Source organism: Rissa tridactyla, chromosome 12 (genome assembly GCF_028500815.1).
Source record: "Rissa tridactyla isolate bRisTri1 chromosome 12, bRisTri1.patW.cur.20221130, whole genome shotgun sequence".
Taxonomy (NCBI): domain Eukaryota; kingdom Metazoa; phylum Chordata; class Aves; order Charadriiformes; family Laridae; genus Rissa; species Rissa tridactyla.
Genome location: NC_071477.1, coordinates 12099614 through 12122766, shown reverse-complemented (window position 1 = coordinate 12122766; position 23153 = coordinate 12099614). Strand labels below are relative to the sequence as shown.

General features: G+C 45.4%; 1 long non-coding RNA gene across 1 annotated transcript in view; it reads left to right on the top strand.

The window, feature by feature from the left end:
- The window catches only part of LOC128916641 (uncharacterized), a 31773-nt gene extending 11711 nt beyond the window's left edge, over positions 1-20062 (top strand). Inside the window, exons 2-3 of the long non-coding RNA XR_008469028.1 lie at positions 16811-16932; positions 19436-20062. This is a non-coding gene — a long non-coding RNA (uncharacterized LOC128916641). The remainder of the gene's footprint in view (positions 1-16810; positions 16933-19435) is intronic.
- Positions 20063-23153: the final 3091 nt, after the last annotated feature.

The following is a 23153-nucleotide window of genomic DNA, read 5'->3' as shown; positions in this document are numbered from 1 at the left end:
CTTTGGGCTTTGTGGTTGATGATCCTACTCCTTCTCTGGTGCATTTATTGAAACTCATTCTTGCACCTAATTTAGAAGTAGATTTAGGTGCCCTATGCAAGACTTTCCAATTATTCCAGTAAGGATCCACTGGCTGCAGCTACTTTACTCTGTGAACGCAAACTCAAAGTGTCACCTGAGGCAATGTTCACTTCCCTTTCACTCCACTCACCTGTGGAAGCATCCTTCAGGCTAGTTGTGGGTGATCCAGCTGACAGTGGGACAGGAGAGGTCCTGGGTGTATCCTCTGCTGCTTAGCCATGGCACTCCGTGCTATGCCTTGCAGCCTCTTATATGACCAATGTAGGGCAGACAAAATGTGCTTGAGCCTTTCCTGTGAGGGACCAAGCACTACTCCTGGCAGAGGCAGATGGCATCTACCAGCTCACAGACTCAGGCTGAGTTCTGGCTGCAGAAAATAGCAACATGAGGTGCTTGGCTTCAGGCTATCCTTGGGGTAGTCTATCTTAGCTAGGTGTAGACATAGCCTTTGGCCCAAGGTGGAGCAGCATTTGCTTCCTCATGAACATAAAGCTTGGAAAAAACATCACTCTTCTCCAATAACTCCATCATGCTTCAGTTTAGCTTCATTTCTCCTGTAGCCAAAACATAAGAGCCAATAATCTCTCCTCTGCATTGCAAAGCTCCTACCTAGTTTAACCTGGGTATTCATTCCTGATTAAGAGAAGTCCAGTACGGAGTAGAAGAACAAGACGGAAGGACACCTCCTCCAAAGCAGCTTGTAGTCAACAGAAAAGCTCAGCGCCGTTAAAGTATTTTACTTTGCAGAGAGATTGCACAGAGTGTGAGAGTCCTGGTACTTCAACCCACTGCAAACACTTTCAGGCTCTTCATGTCTGTCTCATTCTCCATTCATTTATCTCAGTAACAGCCAAGTAACCTTTTTAGTGCTATATACTTCAGATCTAATTTGTATTTCCTTTGGTTAGCACTTCCTCCCTCGCCTCTCTTCCCTGTCCCCCCTCTCCATTCTGCCTGTTTATATTAGGGTTTTGTCTTTCCGGCCACTTCATCCCCTGACTGATGCCAGCAGCCACCAAACGGAGTGTGGGGTCTGAGTCCTCTTCCCTTTTCCCAAGAAATGATGCTTGCTTTTGGGCAAACATGGTCAGCAGCACTGAAGTGTTACAGAGTGCAGTTTTGCAGACGAGTCAGCTCTCCAACAACTCAGGGCTGCAAAGCAGTGGCATTTCTCCAGCATCGCTTCCATTACGACCATTGCTCCTTCTGTTACTCTCTGATACCAACATCCCTTCAGGCTAGGGGCATTAATCACATTTGATAAGTCATTAACGCAGGCCTGAAAAAGATTATGGTAGAACCACAAGAGACAGAGGCCAAGAGAAAGAAATGATATTGTTCTTACTTTTGAGGAGCAGAGAGGTCAATAGAAGCACAGATTCTGGAAAGACTATATTATTTAATCCCATCGATCCTTTGAAGTTCTGGCTGCAAGTTCCTAACTCCAGTCCACATAAAAAAGCCAGGCATGACATCTGGATGAGGGCACTGTCCTGGCTAATCCGGCTCTTCGCTGCACTTCTGAGACTGCCCGCTTCAGGAGCAGTTGCAATGAGCTGGAGCAATATGAAGAAAAGACAACCATCGGTTCTTCTGTGAAGCACTTAGTTGACAACGCTGATTGAATCAATGACTGTTTTGGGATATATTAAAGTTAGTTACCAGGCTGTAATATATCTTGTTAACTAGCATGTCATGGCTGCTTCTCTGCTGTGTGCCATGGCCATCGAGAACTTCACAAGGGTTGCAAGGACCTAGCATAGACAGTCCTGTTCCAAGAACAGATTTCCCATTTGAGCTAAAGACGACTCAGGTATGACTCTAACGCATGACCTGTGGTTAAATCTGGGTGATCATGGCAGTAGAGGGCAGTAGTGTACATCACCCCTAACGTTTACAGAACCAAGGTGGTCCTGCTTGACAATGACCATTTCCTGGTGGCCTGAGGAACAAGATCAATAGCAGTTTGCTTGTCCTCCAAAGGCCCAGAAAACACTCTGCCATATGATGCATGGGGTTTCTTCCACGCAGTCATCAACAAAAAACATTTCCCAAAACTGAAGGCAAGGCCCCATTCTCCAATGTTTAGCACCTCCAGTGAAGACTGAGGTTTTGGGTGTACGTCAGAAATCATGGGAGTGGATAAAACCTCTGCAATTGGATTTTCCCACCATGCTCACATGATGCTGAGCACTTCCAGGCGCAGGGGCTCATTTTGGTGTCTGCCTGGAGAGCTGAGCTTTTCCAGCTTAAATGAAAAGGCAACAGCCAGCAAACTACCAAGGGCTACCGATGTAAATGCAATGACAGCTCCAGGCTGAAGAACAAAGGACAGGAAAATGAAAGGCAAAGCTGATGAGCCATCCTCAGTATTAGCCCTTGTCGTTCGCTTTCCCCTCCCGAGAAGATTTAATGCCTCAGCGACAGCTGTCAATCTTCCCTCCCCTGCAAGAGGGGGTTGGTTTAAGTCACCCCTTGAGTAGTGTGTCAGGGGAGGATGGCAAGGGGGATTTTCTTTTGTTTTTTTTAAGTAATAAAAGAAGATCCTGTGCCTTTAACCTTCAGGATAACCTTGCTTCAGTCTGGTTCTCATTGCTGGACTGCTCCTTGATGAGCTTTTTATGCCTGATTAATTAGTACACTGAAGGGGAGGGGGGGGTGCTGCTCTGTTTAGCAGCTTGTGCCTCCTGACTAATCCACTACCCAGCGTTACAGCTCCATAGGCTCTGCAGTTGCCTCTCTCATGCCTCTGTTGGGGTACCATTACTTCTCTCTACTTTTTGATTCTATTGCTTCCTATTGATTTAACCACTTTTATTGAGGACTAGCTGGAGACTAGATTAATTTGAGTTTGTAGGCTTTATTTCTCTGCTATCACAAAACTTTTCAAAGAGAAAGAAAATGCAGATGCAGGAGTGAATGGTTCAGATTTATGGAGCATTATCTTCCAAAGAGCTGCTTTTACAGTGTTATTGATGACAAGAAATCATATTTTTTTAGGAAGATAACTTTGCATATGCCATTATTATCAGACTGTGTGCAATCAAGAGAACAGAAAAAGCACTTTTTGCGGTCCTTTATTTTTTAGAAATATGAACCCATAATAATACAACTTATCCTAAATTATTTTGTGTCCCAGTTTTCCCCGGAGGGGCAGGGAGGAAATACTGACCCTCTTGGTAGATCACGTTCAGCTCTGCCAATAAAGAGTACTGGATAAAAGCTAAGCAGTATTACTGAGGACAAAAATAAAGGTAGCTTTTTGCTCAAAAATTCTTTTGGCTAAAACTGGGAAAACTCAAACTACAAATCAGATGCAAATGTACAGAAGAAGTCTTTGACTGTTAGAGCCAAGGGAGATGGTGGCTTAGTCACTCTGTCCCTCTCTGGAAGTTATGTGACAGTCAGGTACAGATTCACTGGAAGAAGTAATGGTGGATGAAGACGTACAAGAGACAGCTTGTGCAGTGTGCGCACCCCTGGTGATACAACATGGGACCAGCCATGTGGCTGCGTTGCCCTCTTGCCTTTCCTCTCTCCAGGTCAGGTGAGGGCTTTGCACTTGATCAAACAGGATTTAATGACTTTATGGAGGCATACCTGGGTGAGGTTCTCAGGCCTCTGCAAGGGGGCAGACAAGGTGAGCCTAATAATCCCTCCTGATTTGAAAAGCCTATGAGTCAATGAGCTTAATGTTAGCCTGAGGGTTAAGGCTGATATATATGTTTCAGTTGCTAACAGGAGGAGAACAAATCTCACTGTGTTTGTGGGGGGGAAAAAAAAAGAAAGGTTGCTTCTTTCTGGGACTGTTATGCCGCAGTTACAGCAGGGCCCCCTTCAGCCTCTTATTAGCAGACACCGGTGTTGTCCAACCTCTTTTGGAGACTGCTTCTACGCTTTGGTGATGCTCCTGTGTCCTCAGTAGGAGACCTTCCCTGGAGTTGACCGCTGGCATTTCTGTATTCCAGAGAAGAGCCTCCTTCACGGTACCATCCTCGGTGCTCCGGTGCTTTGCCGACCACAAAACGGCATGTGTTAAATTCAGAACTCGCAGAGTAACCAAATGCTCAAAGAGCCAAATTCCCTTTCCTGCTGTAACTCCGGTCTTGGAGCTGTGGAAAATAGTCTGGAAGGGACGCGGGGAGGTCATGTAGTTCACCTCAGTTCCCTAAGGCGGGATCAGATCTACTGACGGAGCTCCTGGTCTGTCTAACCTGTTCTCAAAAGCATCTGGGGATACAAATCCACACCCTCCCTGGGTGATCTCCTCTGGTGCTCGCCTGAGCTTTGAATCACAGCATGGTGAATTCCCCCAGCCTGATGTACAGAGAGGTTAAGTTTTGAAGTGAAAATATACCTTATATGGAAGGCATGGTAAAAAAAAACAAACTGGAGGTAATACACGTGTATCTCACCTGTCTGGTATTCAGACACCGAGTGACCCTGTATAACCTAGACAAGGTGGTTTAGCTGTAAATACCTCTACAAAGTAATGAGAAATCGGCCCCTCTGTTTTGAATAAAAAACATATTATTCTTAGCAAGCCTGCTTTGGCAAGTGGCATTTCAAAATAATGTCCTACTGATTTAGTGACACGTGTAGCCCTATTTCGCCAGAGAGAAGTTCAGTGCTCGGCTAACCCCAGCTGGGGAAGCTTTAGTTCAGGTTAACTTTTTTTTCTGCCTGAAACAGAAGAATTTGGACTGAAAGCGTCTCTGAATGAAAATTTGCAAGAAGGGTAAAACTGAAAACCTCACTCTGGGTATCTTCTACCTCCAAAGTAAGTGACTGAAGCTGCATTTTTCCCCTGGAAAAATCCCATTGGCTTCTGGAGAGGCTGAACTGGGCAGGCCCCTGGAAACTCTCTGTTGCCCTGGAGGACAGGAGGGTTTAACAGTGCTGAACTTCCACGGGCACTGCCAATGTATGTGGCACAGTTGTGAAAGGAGAGGAGAACCGTGATGGGAGATGCACGTGATTTTTCATCCTCTTACCTTGGGTTACTCTGAGAAGTGACCCAATTGAGCGAAAGGAACTGGGGTGCAAGAGCCACTTCCTCTTTCAAGAATTCCTCGCCAGCAAAAAACAACTGTCCTTTCAAAAGGTCGGTCCTGACTCACATCGCCTGTTGCTCAGGAAGGATAAATTCCATTGCAGAGAGCACGGGTGAGATGGGAGCAACACAGCCCACGTTTCTGCTGTGAGGAGCAGTCCAGCACGGAGCCCGGGAAGACCTGGGAGCCTCCTCTGCATGGACTCACCTACAGCAAACATGGGCTGCAAGGAGGTACCGGAATCCTTTAAGGTGGAGAGGGGAGCAAGTGTAAGTTGAAAAATAACCACTACTCAACACTGCAGAGGAATTAACTGGTGATGGAGACTGTTAGGCTAAAAATTTCATCAGCATCTCCTTAAACAGCCGCAGCAAGTTGGTGGCTATGGAGTGGTCCAGGAACTTTGTCAGGCTACATTAGCGATGGCAACAAAGTTCCTTTTGCAGTATATTTACTTGTCAAATACTAGAGCTCTCGCACTAGGCAGAATATGTACAGTCAGAGAGATCCTTCCTCACCTTTCAAACAAGGTCAAACCCACGTTCAGTTCACAATGATAAAGCAGGTCACTGCCAGGAATCGCTTCCAGTTTCCATCTTCAGAGGAAGTGAAACACGTTGGTGGGCTCAGAGACTCCCGATTCCTCTTTGCACAGGACTCGAAGAACTTTCCTGTCCCCTTCACGTGGATGCTGCCTTCTGCCATGCAGGGACCATCCACCTCCCAGCATCTGTCCCTGGCCACCGACAACGTCCCCGGGTCTGGCCATGCCCCGCGGCAGCAGCAAGTGGGTGAGGGAATGGCGATTGAAGCCACCTTTTTATCCCCATCACAATACATTCTTTTGGCATCTTGGCAGGATGCAGAGAGTGGTTTTGCTCCATTGTGGCCCCCGCCCTGGCTATAGGTAGTGATGTCTTCAAGCTCAGCACAGAAATATAAAAATGTACAGGCCAAAATACATGCCTCTGGTAGCAAAACTACCCATTGTGCAGCCTGGGTAAGTGCAGCAAAAAAAAAAGGAAACACATGTGTGCAGGGAAGGAGGGAGATTTAGTTTGAATTAAACTGAATTTCCCCTTGACTCCCAGCAGCCAAACTGAAAAATAAATTATTCACCAAGGCTTATTCCCAAATTCAGCCCTGCAGGACCGCAGGCCCAGGCCACTGCCCAGGGTGAATACCATCTAGAGCTCAACTTGATGGCAAAAGCAAACACTTTGCTATCAAGAGGAAACAAATTAATTTCCCTTCTCTGAAACTGGGAGACACTTGCATTAGGCCTTGCATAAAATAAAAATCAGGGGTTCCCAAAAGAAATTACAGAGAGCAATAAACATCCCAAACCGCTGCCTGATGAGAGCTGAAGGGAACAGAGGCTGAGATGAGAAGAAAATACAGTTTTATTCCCCCTTGAAACAGAAAGTGTTATTAAAACCATCCCTTTGGGGCTGAACGTGGCTGCCTGTGAGTCGGGGCTGTTGTCTGGGTGCCGAGGGGGGACAGCAGCAAACACCTCGCGGTGGCTGCTCTCCCGAGGAGCCGGCATCGCCTCTGCAACGCGCTGGAGGAACAGACCAAAGGGATTACCAGGACCTGAACGGGAACAGATCAAAGGGATTACCAGGACCCAAATGGAGCAAAAGGGGCTCACGGGACCTGCCACGGGCAGCTCTCCTGTGGAGAAAGCTGCGGCACTACTGGGACATGCAGGAGAAGCCTCCTGCTGCAGGCTGGGACATCCAGCACTGTATTTATTAAAGACCTGGTTAAAATATTCAGTTTGGAAGTTTGGGGATCGAATTAGTGAACTTCAGTGAAAAGTAAGTAGATTTCTGTAAAGAGGATGTCGCTGTTCTAAGCTTAAAAGAAAAAGAAATTTGCAGTGAGTGAGACAAGAGAGGCAACTCACCTTGTAGCAAAACACAAGGCAATGTTTTCTTTCTGACTAAAGCAAAATCATTAGAGGAAAAATGTCACTTATCAGGAAGTTTGCCGCAGGTCTTTGACAGTCCAGAAGTGATTTCTCCAGGGACAACCTGCTCCCTCGTCCTTTGCTGGCGGCGTCGGCAGATGCAGGCAGCCGCCCTGCCCTCCCTCCTGCCTGCCTTGCAGCTTGGTTTAGAGTCATAAAGGGTAAAAAACAGCGTTAAGAGATGTGTGCAGGTCTTATCCTGCCTTTTCTTCTCCCTGCCAGGGCGACCAGACCCACATTTTTGTCATTACCAGTAAAAAGGACCAGATCCCCACCCCACCAAAGCCTCAGTGCCAGCTTTCACCACCCAGGTGTGGGGAGCCACATGTCACACCAGTGCCACCAGTCAGAGAGATCACCAGGGTTCAATGGGAAGGGTTTGCTCGGGGAGTAGCATTGCTGTAAGTCTTGCCATAGCTTAGTAGGCATATTTGGTGGCCATTTTAATTTGGGAAGATGTCTACAAAAATGGGAAAGGAATAATGGAGGCTGATTTCATTTCACTACATATCTCTTTCCAAGAAGACATTTTTTATCAACTTTCCAATATTAATGCCCTCTTAATAGTGAGGCGAGGTCTGACAAAATAATAATAATTATTTTCTCATTTATGCTCTTAAAGCACTTAAATAATTTATAGCATAATTAAACTAAATTAAATTAAATTAAATAAACAGAAGGGGAGGGGGGCAAATTTTCTGTAGTTTGGGTCATTGCTAATAAAGTAACCAAAGGAAAAAAGCAAAAGGATCAGGAAAAGTGAAAGGACAGGCAGAGCTTTACAGGAGTTAGGAAACTGCCAAGTCCCAAAGGAAAGGAACAAAGTGAAAACCAGACAGTGAATCATCGTCACTGGTGTGTGCAAAACCCGACTGGGAATTCAGGCAGGTCCTCTTGTTTTGCTTCGCCCATCCCTTTTATTCTTTTCCCAAGTTATTAATGCTTTTGCTCAGCAGCTGTTTGAGGTGTCCCAGAAGTGAGCTTCCTTTCCCTCGAGCCTACCTGCAGCCATTTCTCGTTCCCTATCACTTTCCCCTGTCTCCCTCCCCTCAAACCGCTCCTCGTCGGGGCAGTTCAAGGCTAGAAGGTGCGATGGCCGAGCAGGGCTCGCTGTGGTCACGGGGAACCTTTCCCAATCTGACTGGCTCTGACTGACATCCTTGCTCTAGCATCACATTAGGACAAAGTTTTGAAGTTTTAAAGACAGAATTCAATATTTAAGAGCGCAAAAAAAAAAAAAAATGGAGGGGAGAAAATGGGAAGGAAGAGTAAAACAAGTAAGGTATCTCCTAACCTCTAGAGCCTCTAGGTCTTTTAAAAGGAAGGGAGAGCACTGGTAAAAGATATTGTCTGGCTGGCAGGTAGAAAGGAGGGTAGAAGAGAAAAATCCTTGGGGGTAACCTATCTAAGAAGAGAGGCACAATCTTTTCACCCTTTTTATTTCGGCGTGCTAGACTACAAACTGCAAGGAGCATTTTGGTTTTATTGCCTGCATTTGCAGCAGGTTTGCCCAGCAATAGACTAGCTGGGAGTTCAATCGCAGTAAATCAGAAGCCACAGAGGCAAGAGAGATAAGAACCCGCTGTGCTTCAGGACAGCACAGAATTGGGTTTGTGGTGACAGCAAGCAAGTGCATGGAAAGGATGGGTCCTGCACAATCAGCCCCAGCGAACCATCCCGGAACATAATCCCCACCTCGGCGGCCAAACCTGCCCAACAGGCTTGGGGTGACCCATTGATGCAGAGCCCAAGCATCCTCCATCGGACCCCACGGAGGAGTCGTAGCGGCAGCAGAAGAACCTTGGAGGGGTAAAAAACAAGTATTATCTCCCAGTCTGCCTTTCAGCACTGCCCGCTTAAACACCTGCAATTTTCTGAAGATGCAGACAGGTTACTGGACTCTTCAAGGGTACTGCTGCTGGCAAAAACAAAACCAAAAAAAAAAAAACCCCAAACCCAACCTTACTTTAAATTTAACCCTCTCTAACAGGCATAGTATTTTTAGAAGCACTTAGTCCCATGTTAATACTTCCTGGACATGCTCAAACACCTTCTGATGTTGTATTGAGGCAAATTAGTGAAGATGGAGGCTCATAAATCCTCAGGAATTAGAGAACAAATTAAATGCCTGTGCGATGTATTTGGACACAGAGCAATGATGTGCTGGCCCATCTCTTCCAGACACCCCACCCGAGCTGTGCTGGTTGCAGGGCACCGAGGAATGGCTCTCATTCCTTGGATCCCACCATGAGTAGGGCTGTGGGGAGCCGGTGGCACAGGCAGCCTCAGGCAGCACCAGGGCACACTGCCATCAGCTAGTTCCCTTCTCAAGGCAGCTGTGTTTGCTGGGATCATAGAATCATAGAATGATTCAGGTTAGAAGGGACCTTAAAGATCATCTAGTTCCAACCCCCTTGCCATGGGGGGTTGCTCCAAGCCCCATCCAGCCTGGCCTTGAACACCTCCAGGGATGGGGCAGCCACAGCCTCCCTGGACAATCTGTTCCAGGACCTCACCACCCTCACAGGAAAGAATTTCTTCCCAATATCTAATCTAAATCTACCATCTTTCAGTTTAAAACCGTTACGCTTCATCCTATCACTCCCCTCTCTGATCAAGAGTCCCTCCCCATCCTTCCTGTAGGACCCCTTTAGGTACTGGAAGGCTGCTATAAGGACTCCTGGGAGCCTTCTCTTCTCCAGGCTGAACAATCCCAACTCTCTGTCCTCACAGGAGAGGTGCTCCAGCCCTCTGATCATGTTTGTGACCCTCCCCACCAGCCCTTCCTTGTTGGTAAGGACAAGGTCCACCATGCCAGGTGTCCCACCATCACCACCATGACAGGGCCCTGTCACATCCCATCCTCCTTGCTGGTCTCAGCAAATCCCCTAGCTGCCCAAAAGTGCTCCTGGGATGCAGATGGCCCGGAGCTTGCTCAACGCTCCCCTGCTCTTCCCAGTGGCAGAAATGGCACTACAAGGAGGGATGTGTCACTGGATAGTGGATGTGGAGGGAAAGTTGCCTTTTGCTCCACTGACTCTTGCTTCCGTCACAAAAGACGAGGATCTCGCAATCCCAGCATTTTGTTCATAAACAGACTCTAAGTGCTGGACACGTCGTGACCCCAGGCTGCTTGGAAGAAGAAAGATGGAAACAGCAGAAGAAAGGCTGCTTGTGACTCACCACATACTGATGGGTACCACAAATCAGCATCAACCAGCAAGGAGTCCTGTTCCACAAGCACTTCAATCACATTTTCAAAAGGGCTTAGCGGGCACACACGATCTCACAGGTAATTGTTCCATAGCTCCTGAGCCTTTGTGTCATTGCATCGTTACCGTAGTAAATAAAATACTGCAAGTAGCGATGTGGGTGAGCCTCTCCACGCTGGCCAGCTCGCTGAGGTCAGTGGAAGCACTTGCAAGTGGGGTCAGCCAGGGATGGCTTTGCTGGACACATGCGGCTCTAACAAGCCTGTTGAAAATTCAGATTATTCTAAGTAGTTTGCACAGCTATTCTCAGGAACGAGTCAAACAATTAAAGTAAAAACCCTGAGTTATTTTTTTTCTAATGAAGAACTTAATGGTTTAGGTTCTTAAGCCGCTGGCCAGGAACCTTCCTTTTTCCTCTTCAGGGCTGGCTACGGCAGAGCCTCCACTGACCGCACTGGCAGGTGTCTGCATAAACTTCCATTTAGGCTCCACTTTCGACAGTCTCAGGCTTAATCAGTCTCTCCTTGTAAAAATGACTTTTCTCTCTCTGGAAGAACGCAATGAGGATGAAAAAGATACCCAGAAAAAATAAATACACTTTTCCCCAAAAAAACTTCATTTTAAAATATTGTTTTGGAGTAGAGAAGCCGGTGGAAAGGAAGTCCCACACTGAAACCACCGAAATCCGAAAGGATTTGAGGGAGTGGGATTATCTGAGTACTTTCTGTGGGTGTATGTTTTCCCTGTGCTCCCCGAAGAGCTGATTGACTCCCGGCATGTGCTGGCTCGGGGTGGGGAAGGCAGGGGGAGATTTGACTGACTGCTCCTCCACAATGCGCCTCATTGTCTTTTCCTCTCTTACAGCTGTTTTTGCGAGAGTGGGTTTTGAGGGAGTGTATGTGTGGGGTTTTTTGTGTGTGAGGAGCTTGCAAAAAAAAAAAAAAAGATTTAAAGGGCTGTGTTTGGGGGAAATCTAAACTCAGCCTTCACGTTTGCATGCTTTGAATCACACACCTAGATGCTTGCCCACTCGCTTTGTGTTGGCTACAGTTTTGCTCAGGCACAAACTCACAGGGGAGTGCTCAGACAGTCTGCATGTGCAAATTGGAGGATTAGCTACCTAACAATTGGTCCAAAAACATAGAATTGGCCATTTACAGGCTCAGCCAAAATAACAGGTCACATTCTCTGACGGAGGAACTTGGCATCACGTTACTGAAGTCAGAGGAGCTTTGCAGATTTGCACCAGCTAAGGATTTGGGCATAGGTGTTTCCTGAGTGAGAAAAATCCAAAGGGAAAGAACTACTCCATTTGGTTTATTTTTACAGAGCAGAGTCTCCAGAAAGTGGTCAGTTTGCCAAAGAAACAGGGATCACCTCACGGGTGTTTGTGCATGAGCAATAACATCTTAAGGGAATTCACAAATTTGTGCTGTGACAAAATTCTACCATTCCTGCCAAGAAACAGGAACCACTGCAGTTTAATGTCCTTTTTTCTTTTCCTAAACAGCGGTATAAATGGCATTTTTGTACTTGGAAACTTCAGGCCTGTACTTTCACTGTACTAATTGCAACTGCATTCACAGCTGCGGTAAATGGCCACGTCCCTCCTAATTGCACATGAAGCTACATGCAGTCGGCATGCGCTTTTCCGAACACTTGGGTGTCACTTGACTACCACAAGAAATGTGCTTCCTACGCACTTTGCTTGCTTTATTTTCTTTCTTTCTCAACTCATCCCAAAATGTTGCAACTGGAAAGCAGCCTCTGGGGCTGCCTCATTTATTCAGGTCTACCGCCGCGGTGTCTCCCCTTCCCTCACGCTTCCCACCTCGCTTGGATAACTCGTAGGTACAGGATGGGTTGCTGGGATGGAAATGGTTTAGCAGGACCCATGATCGCTGGAATCTGAGACCTACATTTTAAATATGTCTATAATATTACTGTTACTCATTGCTTTGTTTCATTGGGTGTGTCATATGCCATTTTCCCTTAATGAGGAGCTGTTACAAGGCGAGTTTATTCACCCTTGCTGGGTGTTGGAAGATCAAAACACATGGGGTGACAAGATTACAAATACTTTGCTGGAGGGCTGAAAATACTTTGGAATGGGATGAGAGATTTAACGTGTTCACAGAGCCGCAACTTGCCACCGAGTGGAAGGTGGTATCGTTCCAGAGAGCATTGGAAACAATAACTGGGCAACGATGAGATGTGTGAGTTACAGGAAATATTAAAATTCAACAAAATCTGCTCTGACACCCAAGCCTCAAATAACGCTTCTAGGGATGGATTAATTATTCAGGCAGAAATCCGCACCCACCCAAGCTTGCTACCTGCGAGTCTGCCAAACCCAACCCAGCATTGCGCCTTCAGATTCGCAGCCACCCTCTGAACATTTGTATTATAATCGTACGGTTCTTTGGAGACACCACAACGGGGGATTGCAATGTGGTGTTGCAATGGGAACACCGCTGCGAGTAAATCACTAGTTTGGCAGCAGATAATGAGAAGCTGTGCGCGCTACGAGCTCCTGAGAACATGGACAGAAGAACCGGCTGCATGGGAAGATGAGCAGCCCTGAAGATCCCAGAGCAGAGGGAGCAGAAAACAAGTCAGTTTCATGAAAAAGCAAACAGGCTGCCCTTGGAGAAAGGCTACAAGGAGAAATAGGTCTTTATGTTCAGGTGCTCGGGAAAACGTTACAACCCCAGCTTCTCTTGAGAGTCCATTTCTGCAAATTCATGAGAGAACTTCCTACCCAATGAAGAACATTAAAAAAATCCCCTGTTTCTCTCTATTTGTGTGTCTTACTTTGGACACACGGACATTTTTATGTATATACGTAAGGTTAAGCTGTTTCCTTTTCTTGGAGTTGAGACGAGATTTTCTCCAAGGTCAGAGGAGAAGGTACCATCTTTGCTTTCTTCTGTAGCATGGGCAGCTGTCAGCTTCCAAGGAGTGACTGCTTTGGTCATTTAACCTAAGACCTAGAACATCAACAGACTTCTCATTGTCTCCTGGTCTTTTCCTGTGCCATATTAATGGCTTTTACTGAAGATCTTGTTTTAGGGTGTTGAGAAGTTCTTGGGTGTGACTAAGACTGTGTGGACTAGAGATAAAGTGGTGGAATAAAAATGTGCATCTGCCTGATGCTTCCACATCTTGCCATAATATGCAGAATTGGATCCAGGCTCCCCAAAGTTTGTGGCACAGGTTTTTAGTTCTGGCCCTGATCTGATCTCAGATAAGGAGGCCAAGTTGCCCTAAATGGTCTTACAGTGATTTGTGGTAGGAACACGATCGGTTGTTTTCTTACAACAACACAAGAACCATGACAACCTGGAAAGGGGAACTCACAGCGTCTGCACACAGAAGAGATTTCAACATCAGACGTAACAAAACGCTGGTGAGAAAGGAAAGCCAGTGGGGCTGAAGGTCACAGACTTGTGCAAAAGAGGTGAGAGAGACGAGAGAAGGTGGAAGTGGGTTTCTGAGTAATGAAAGGTTTAGAAGAGCTGAGATGGCAGGGAGTAAAGATGACTAGGAGGGCGTGGGAGACTTCAGGATGATTTTACCTCAAACTGCAGGATAAAAACATGAGAGGGAACAAAATAAGAGGAAACGTTACCCAAGCTCTAGGGAAAAATAAACCAGAGATCCCTATAGCGGATTTAACCCCCGTGTCTCTAATATACTTACCCACACCTTTGCACTTTGGGGAGGTTCAACTATGAACCAGATTGCACCTTTGCCCTCCGGCCCACTTCTTCTGGATGAAGAAAAAGTGTGGAAAAGAATGAACTGGTAGGAGGAATGTGCTATAAATGATCCCAGCAGTAGAGGGTTGACATAATTTTTCACTTGATCTTGCTGTTGATAAGAAGGTGATTTCCAAATCAACAGATGCTAAACAGAGATACTCCAAAGGCCTTCAGAAAAAAATTACATGCAAGAGGAAAGTTGCAGAACTGGGATCTAAGTGGAATTAAAAATGGATCAAGTAATAGCATATAAGGACAAGAAAGCATTTAAGCAGCAGGGACGGTATTTTAGGGACATTTGTTGGTAAAACATAAATGGGACCACTGAAAAGGAAGCATATGCACAGTCAGTCACCTTACAGCAATTATTTAATGAAGGGGCCTGGGTATTAGGAAGAGCTAGATGGCATAAAATTAGAGCAGGGAAGGATGGCGTGAAGAGGTGATGCCTGTTACCCAGAGATAAACAGGACAGCGAAAAGAAGAGATCATAAGGGTATCTATGCAGCTGCAGAAAACCATCCTGCCAAGCACTGCTTGTGGTGAGAGCAGGGAAAGTGCCTGTGTGTGTAGGAGTGCATGAGTGAGATGAATCATTTCCAGAGTCCCGTGAGCAGCAGAACCAATGTAGCCCTTGGACGTGTAGCTCAAGACTGACTCGATTTTCTGATGTCTCACAGGGGATGAGCTCATACAGCAGGTTTAGTGGAAGCACTGACAAAATCACTTTCCTGAACCCAGGCACCTATTTTCCTAAGACTTATACACATTGAATGTATTTGAATGCTCTGACAAATAGGTTGAAATTGGGTAACAGGTCCAAAAGCTACTAGGAAGAAACTGATAGCCACAAGCAGCCATGCACACGGCGTTAACACTGTGAAACCAGGCTAGGAAAGAGTACTTGCGTGTCTGTCACCTCCTGTGTGTTGCAAAGGGATATTGTCATTCAATTATTAACAATCTGGTTAACAAAGGCACATGAAAATGTTGGCAAACTGGAACCCATAACATTCTAGTATCTTTTTTTTTTTTTTCTAATGGTAGGTCTTTTAACTGCATTTATCTAGTAAACTGCTATAGGCAAGTTGAAGCTGATGGGGCTTGCTCCCAGTTCCACCACTCCGTGCCTTGTGGTCTGAGAGCGCTGGGTTGTCCTAACCACGTTTGCTTGCCATGTGAAGTTTCAGCCTGCTGTAACTGGTGGTGGTGCAATCAGCTCCTTCTGTAATAAAAAGGCAATTAAAAGACCCTGGGAGGTTTTATTACCTGATATAGTTGAAACACTTGCAGATGCGTTAATGAAAATACTGATCAAAGTTTTACTGGTATTAATTATGTTTTCAGGCACTTCGCTACTTCCTACTTTGCAGCAAGGGCCAGAAGGAGAAGCATCAAAGAACTGCCACAATGGTGATTGTCCCAGTAATATCACCACCAGCAGCAGTCAGGAAGTCCTGCTAAAAACTCTATTTCCCTTTGGGAGAAAAACTTGTATTTCTAGGCTTGAGTACTTTGAGTAAAGTCCGGATGTCTAAATGGAATTGCTGAACATTTTAAGCCAAGTCCAGTGGTCCAAGTTTTTCCAAGGGCTTTTACATTCAGCTTCCACAAGCCAAAGAATCAAGGCCAATGCATTCTTATGTCCTGAGGAACAACCAAGAAAAATGTTTCTAGAAACTTCTAGAAAAAGCACTTAGCACTGTGACTGAACCCTGAAGAAATTAACCTCAGAAAAGACTGAAAATTAAAGCTCTGTATAGATTTGCCTGCTAATTATTCTATGAAATTGAATGGGGAATCTTAAATAGCCTTTAGACTTAAATGTACTTTTTCAAATCCATTATCGTTACTTCTCATCTGCATGAAAGTAATACCCTAAATATAGTGCCGAACAATTGTAAAGGAAGGTAAAGTCCCTGTCCAGAGAAATTCAGAATCAGTGCAAACATAAGAGGGAGGAAAGGGGTAAAGTAAGCAAGGAAATGAGCATTACTATGGCAGGCAGATGGCCGAGCTGGGTGGAAAGGGATTTCTCTTCCTGCAAAATATTTGAGAATTTTGTTCCTAACCCACATTCAGATGAAGCCAAATCTTTTCAATGTGTTTTGCTGAAACCATTAAAAAAAGCAAATATCTAAACAGTTTGGTTTTCAGCAACATCAAAAAATAATCCCCAAACTGAAAGGATAATTCGAAAACACTGGAAATAGCGAGAAGCTGGATGTTTTCTGCTTTGGGGTTTGTTTGTTTGTTTTTAAGCAAGTAGCTGGAAAGTTTCTTCCAAAAGAATGGAAAAAGTGAAAATGATTTTTTTTTTCTTTCCAAAATATTGTGTGGGGAAATACTTGTGATTTTCTGCTCACCATACTTCAGAAGCAAGTCGTCAGGGCAGTGACCCTAGAGCCTGGGAGCTTCAAGCTGCAAGAGTGCCATGACTCAGGAGGTGTCATAGTTCTTCATCATTTTGCAGAGAGCTAGTGAGGGCTAGGGGCTCTTCTGGGGCTCGGGAAGATGAACTACTGTTGACTCATGTGTCCTGGAGAGGGAAAGGTGGGTTCCTCACAGTAGTTAGTCCCACATTCCCATGGGAGGGATCCCTACAAGACATCCTCAGCAGTCACTAACGCATCCCACAAAGGAAGGCAATCTGTTTAGCTGATGCTCAACGCTTCGCTGGAGAGCATCAGGACACAGTTTAAAATCCTGTGTTTGCCAACACAGGATGCAGCAGCTGTTCTGCACTTCTGGAGACCCATCCTCTGGACGACTGCTGCAAAGAAACCTTTCAGTAGAAGGAAACAACTAAAAGAACTCCTGGGAGCAGTATGTGGGTGCTGCTGATGGTGAGTACCTTCTCCCAGAAAATGATTTTTAGCTTTCTGTTGCCTTGGCAGGTCTTTTCTGGCTGTATCCAGGCCTCCACTGTCCATTAGCAACTTTGGCAACTCCAGGGCAGCGCAGTGCAACGTCCTGTACTTAAAACTAACTTTGAAGCTCCATGCCAAGTTTCAAGCAAAGCAGTAGAATATATCTTTTTTTTTTTTTTTTTTCCACCTAAGTGTGGTCAGCCACATGTCTTGCCTAGATCAAGAAAAGCCTCTTTCTCTTATTCTGCAGGTGCACTGGGGAAAGGCCATGTGCCTTTTCACACTCGCGTGTGTGGAAGGGCTGGCCCCATGCCTCTGCTGAGCGCTGTGCCTTTTCTACAGACACGAGGGCAAGCAAGGACAGGCACGTAACAAGCAGGGGCACAGACAAGTAGACACCCAAAGAAGCAGAGCAGATGTATTTATCATTATCTCGGGGTTAGTAAGTGAGCACAAAATCTGAAGAAACACCCAACTCTCAGACAACTATTCATTTTTTTTTATCTTGTCAGGGCCCGGTAGGTATTCTTCTTCACTAATGAACAAAATGAAACTGCCATCAGAACTACTGGTTCCTGTAGTCTTTCCAAGTTGCCCCGTTTAACTGGTCTATTTGGCGTGTCGTTTGTGGAAAGAGTCAGGGCTCGGTCTTCAAAAAACTGAAGGAGTGAGATCACTGGGCTTCAGGAAAGCCCTTTATGAATACAGGAGCATTACACTACCCTTCAGTGTCAGACGATGTGGTTCCAGGGCTTAGCTCCAGGAAAGCCCAGGCTGTCTCAGCATCTTCTGCTAAGCTGGTTGGATACTCGGCATCTTACCTCAGGATGAGAGCAGTCCTACCTCATCCTGGCAATGCATCGCAGGCTGGTGACGTGACTAATGTCTGTCAACATTGACAACAGCAGTTTGGTTTTAATTATTTTTTATGATACCTCCCAGCACAATGGCACATATTTATAGGCAACTCTGCCCTTTGTTAAGGTAACCAAATGTTTTTTTGTCTTAATTATAACTTTGCCAAACCTAGAACATTCAGGCCGAAGTTCTTCCATACTGGTCATCTGCCAGCGTAGAAAATTCAATGAATTAGCTGTTTCTCTCAGCATCTGAGCAAAGACTCTCCCGTGCTTTGGTGATGACCACAGGAATGGAATGGAATGGAATGGAATGGAATAGAAACCAATCCTTTATCTACAAAGTTTTGCAGGACAGAAGAACTTGTTAGCTCATTTGGGATCAATGTGCTGGTTTGACTGGTTTAACAGCTTCTCTTCTACAGCAGGTAATGGACACTCGCACACAACACAAAGCTGCCCACAGCATAACTCCAGCTGGCGAGGAATATTTCTTCCATTCCTGGATTGTTTTCACTCAAATAAGCTGCTGTTAAGCTATGCCTAAAACCTATGAAAATGGCCAGAGGCACTTCATTGACAGTTATAGCAATGCTATAGGATTATTGAACCATCCTCAAGAATTTTAGAGAAATGTAGCCATGAGGAGAGATGTATAGAGCAGCTCAAAATACAAAATAATATGTATTCAGATCTAGTGCAGAAATATCCCCCCAGCCCATGAGGGACACTTGTAACGGGCACAGAGAATCCAATTGTTTTCAATATTCGGTGAAAAGGAAAAAATCTCTTCATTTATTAATGAATTAGAAAATGTTGTGACATTTGTACAAGGCAATATTGGTTTGGCAGCTATAGATCTTGCACAGACTGACTCCTGTGTTTAACTTTCTATATTGTAAATAGGTCCCATTGACTTTCATGAGCCTGCTTGTAAGTAAAGATAACTTAGAGGATCAAAGCCCCATAAACTGTGTCATTAAATTTTAAGAAGTCAGAAGCTGCACGTTCTCTTCCCAGGCTGTACCGGCATCTCCCATGAGTGCTAACGAGACCAGTTCTCATGTCACTGTTCTCTGGACATCAGAAGACACAGATGTGATTTTAGTCTTGATTGCACAGATGAAAATAAGCAATAACTCATGGAAATCAATGTAGGTATGTGTGGTAGTCAAACTATAGCTGATGAAGTTCATGTTCATTTTGGGGTACCTGTCTGAAGTTCAGGTCTCTACTTAATACACATGGTGCATCAGGTCTGTACAGTGGGTTAGTGGAGCTCATTAGAATTGATTCCTCATTTATTTGTCAATAATTGCAGGAGCAAAGGAAAAAGGACTACACCGAGACAAAAGACTTATTCTGTTCAGGAACGTGTAGGAACAGACAACTCAGGTTTTAGCCAAAGTGACTGACTCTTCCAAACCTTGTAGGAGAGTTTTCCTGAAAATCAGACAGGGTTTTACTGATAACAAAGTTTCATGAAATAGGAAGTGAGAAACGAGAAGTGGGGTAGGACTCTTGTCTCTCAAGAACCTTTTCAAGCCAGTGCAGAGATATGGGAGAGGAAGAGGGCGAAAGCATCATCCCAATCTTATTTTTACTCATTGGTTTTTTTACAGCTATTTTCAAAACAAACAAAAAAATAGAAGTTGCTGAAGAACCCCCAGAACAAAGACTTTCAGCTGTTCTAGCAGATGCGCTTTTGCTACACCTGAAGTGCAGAACGGAGGAGAATTTGCAGCAATTCTAGGACTGCAATGAGACAATTTTCTCCCGCAAACGCCCCTGACCCGAGTTTCCATGGCAAAGAGACCCAGGCTGTGAGGGAGCCCTGGTACCCACCAGCATCGCCAGGGTGGGGGCCAGCACTGCAGGGCACACTGGGGAACACCTCTGCCCTGCAGCCTCTGTGTGAGGGTTCGGAATACCTGAAAAACACCCTGTGTGGGAATTCTTGCTTCACTCCCAGGTTTTTTTTTTTTTTTTTGCAAGATATCCTCCAAGAGGACCAGCTGCCGTGAGTCACCTCTGCAGTGTTTGGCTATCATCTCCTTGCAAAGGCAGGGCTTTCCCTGAAGTCTGCGAGCATTTCTGTAAAAGGGAGTTTTATCCAAATAAAGAAGCCAGAATTTGAAGGAAGATGAATGGGAAAGCAGTCACTAGAGCGAACTCCTGCCACCATGCAACAATGCTGCTTTTCAGTACAAGAGAGAGTAGCATCTAGCGCAGGTTCCAGTCAGCACCAAAACCACAGGGGACACCTTTTGTTGGGGCAAACATCACTGAAAAGGTAGATGGTAAAACAAGCATATCCTGGGCAGGGGAGACCAATAAATCATTCATGAAAAGAATAGGAAGCATCATAGCCGGGGCAAAGAGAATGCTAATTTGCTTTGCAATCTGATCAAATGGAACGACTGGCCTTGAGGGATGCAGCCATTTTGGGGGTTGATTGCTAGAGTTAATACAGAGCATTAACTTTGCAGCTTTGCTCCAGGCAGAACTTGTCCCAAGTGATCTAAAACTTTCAATGCACTTATTCTATCAGAAGATTTGTGTGTGTGTGCGTGTGTGACTGCCTAATTAATGAGCTTCTTTTCAATATTAATATGCAGAAAAGTTTACTGCCTTAAAGGTGTGTCAATATATACATTTTTCTGGTTAAAGAAGCTTGCCTTTGGCTATTCTAAAATATAAAAGCTATTAATTAAAGTATACAATGCTTTAGAAAAAAAAAGGATCGAATTGCTGAAGTCTTTGGGGAGAATGGCTACAGAATTTATGCCAAATGTCTCAATAAATTGATATGCTAAAATGAGTAACCTCAAGTATTTTAGTAAAGATTTTCCACAAGGCTTCACCTACTCCCTCCCACTCATCAAAGAACACTGTCAAGTGATTTCAGCCCAAGTGGCATCAAGAAAAAACAAATGCACAAACTCCTCCCAAACCCGTTGAGTTGCTCCTTACCCCTGCGTAAGGATCTACAGGGACCTTGGAAGCTCAGAGTCCTTGTTGTGTGGGGCATCAACCCAACACCATCCAACACCACTGGGTGCATGTACATTGGGGGCCTTCTCCAAGCAGCCTTGCTCACCAGCTGCTCAGCAAACCCCAGCTCCATCTCAGACCTGTATCTGGAAGAGGCCAAGTGCCACCGGACCGGTCCTTCCCCAGACATCCTCCAGTTGGTGCCTTGTGAGGGTGGCACGGCCCCACCACACCACAACAAGGGCCAACGGCGCAGGTGAACATCATCTGAAGCTCAGTCTTCATCGCAGAGTGCAGCCTCTCCTCAGAGGAGCTCCCCACCCTGAGTCTGGGAGAAACGAACAACGACGGAGAAGAACTAACATTGTTGCTTTCATTTTTACATAAGGGAAACTGAGGTATGAATGCAAGATAAATCTTGAGTGCAATTTCCTCATTACTTTTCTTGCCTAAAGAACTTCAAAAAGAATTTTCGCAAAGTGATTTTGACAGAGGTTATACAGGAAGCCTCTGGAAAAGCCAAAGGCCAAGTGCTGTGTACAAAGCCAGTATTTTAACTGTATGACTGTTCTTTCTTCCCATTGGGTGCCTGTATAAAATGTTTGCCAAATTGAGCCTAAAATTACCCTTACCCTTCTTAAATTTCCCAGAGTGTATCATATTATCCTTTCCTACCTGGCAAGGCCTGCCATAAACCTCCACCAGTGACTGCTTAACAAGCTAAGCATAGCCTTGCAGGAGAGTAAAACCCTTCAGAAAGTTGTCCCAGCCTGTCTGGACCACAAATTACTGCCTGCAGATACTGCGACAAGTGTTCTAGGAAAGTGGAAGGAAAGAAGTCTCTTATCTTAAGCAACATGATGAGCTGGTGGGGAAAAACAGCTGATGTCCATGGAGGAAGGCTGGAGTAAAGGGCAAGCAGCTGTGAGTTTATAGACAGCCCCTGTGCCTCTTCTCAAAGTGGGATGCTTGGGAAAACCGGGTGAGTCTCTTGAGCAAAGGTCTTCTGGTCAGCAAACTCTTGTTTTGAAAGCATAGTGCCAGAACTTCTTTCTCAATGTAGGTGATTATTATATTTCATGTGAGGGTCTTTGATAAGCAAGAATTAGCTGGTTGCTATGAGGTGGTAGAAGTAGTCACAGGGTACAGAGATCCTTCAGGCGCTGTTTATTTCCTGCTTGCAGGGGCTGAAAGAAGGATGGGAGAGAAAGTCAGGAAAAGGGAGAGTTGTGAAACATGACTGATCTTTCTTCCTCAGCTCCCTGTACTTGGGAGACAGACCCCCATAATATATGAAATAACCAGCTGTTCAATGTAGAATCAGTAGAGTTTAAAAAAAAATCATATGCTTTATAGATGTTATTTGATCTCTTGTAAATACACTGGATATGGGATTTTTGCATGATGCTTTGATCTCAGTGAAGTATATTCTAGCTGGGTCTCTGCCACCCCTCTAATGAATGGTGTTGGAGGCCCTACCTAAACAGCGGCTGGTAAAAGCGGGGAGGAAGAACGCAAAGTGTGACATCCCTCTTCCAAAGTAGGTGATGTTCCTCCAAAGGCCTGGCTGCATCGTTCCTCCTGTAGAGGAATGCAAACACCTGGGCAGGATGAAGAGTTAGTGCCTTAGCTGATGACTGCTGAGGACAGGTCTAGCTCTTACACATATGGGAGGCAGCTCAATGGCTTCGTTTGTGTATACTGCAGAGCAGCTCCGTGTGGCTTAACCCGTGATCACAGCTCGGGAGTAGTGAGGGCTCTGGCAGACCAGCCCGAGAGCTGCAACAGGACTGAGAGGTTGCTATAGCAGATGCCTCGTGTCTGGTACAAACCTATCCTGGACTCACTTGCAAAACCCGAAACTGCCTGCAGAAAAGTTAAATGAAGATGTTCTTTCTAGGATCAGGGCGTAACAGAGAAATGTACGGAGAAAAGACTTGAACCTTGCAAGGTTTCAGAGGCTGTGCTCTAACTGTCCCATATTCATCTGCAACTGCATTTAGGTGCCTCCCAGTCCCCGTTTGACAGTGTGACTGTTCACACGTGTACCTCAAGAGGAGCAGATGCCGGGCTCTCCGATGAGCTCTAACGAGGTGCCAGGCATTTGAAGGGCTAAGTTGCTTTATCTGCACAACTCAGAAGAGGCCCTCCACACACAGGAGTTTTAGGGCAAGGAACATCTTTAGGTGCCAGGTCCAGTGGAGTCCTAATTCACAGCTGGCATCTAAGGTGCTGCAGTCATATTACTAATAAGCCAGCTAAAACAGGAAAGGAGGCCTTTACCTGCTGCCAGCTCCTGTAATCATGTGTCCCAAACGCGCTTTCTTCTCGCTCTTTCAAGTCATG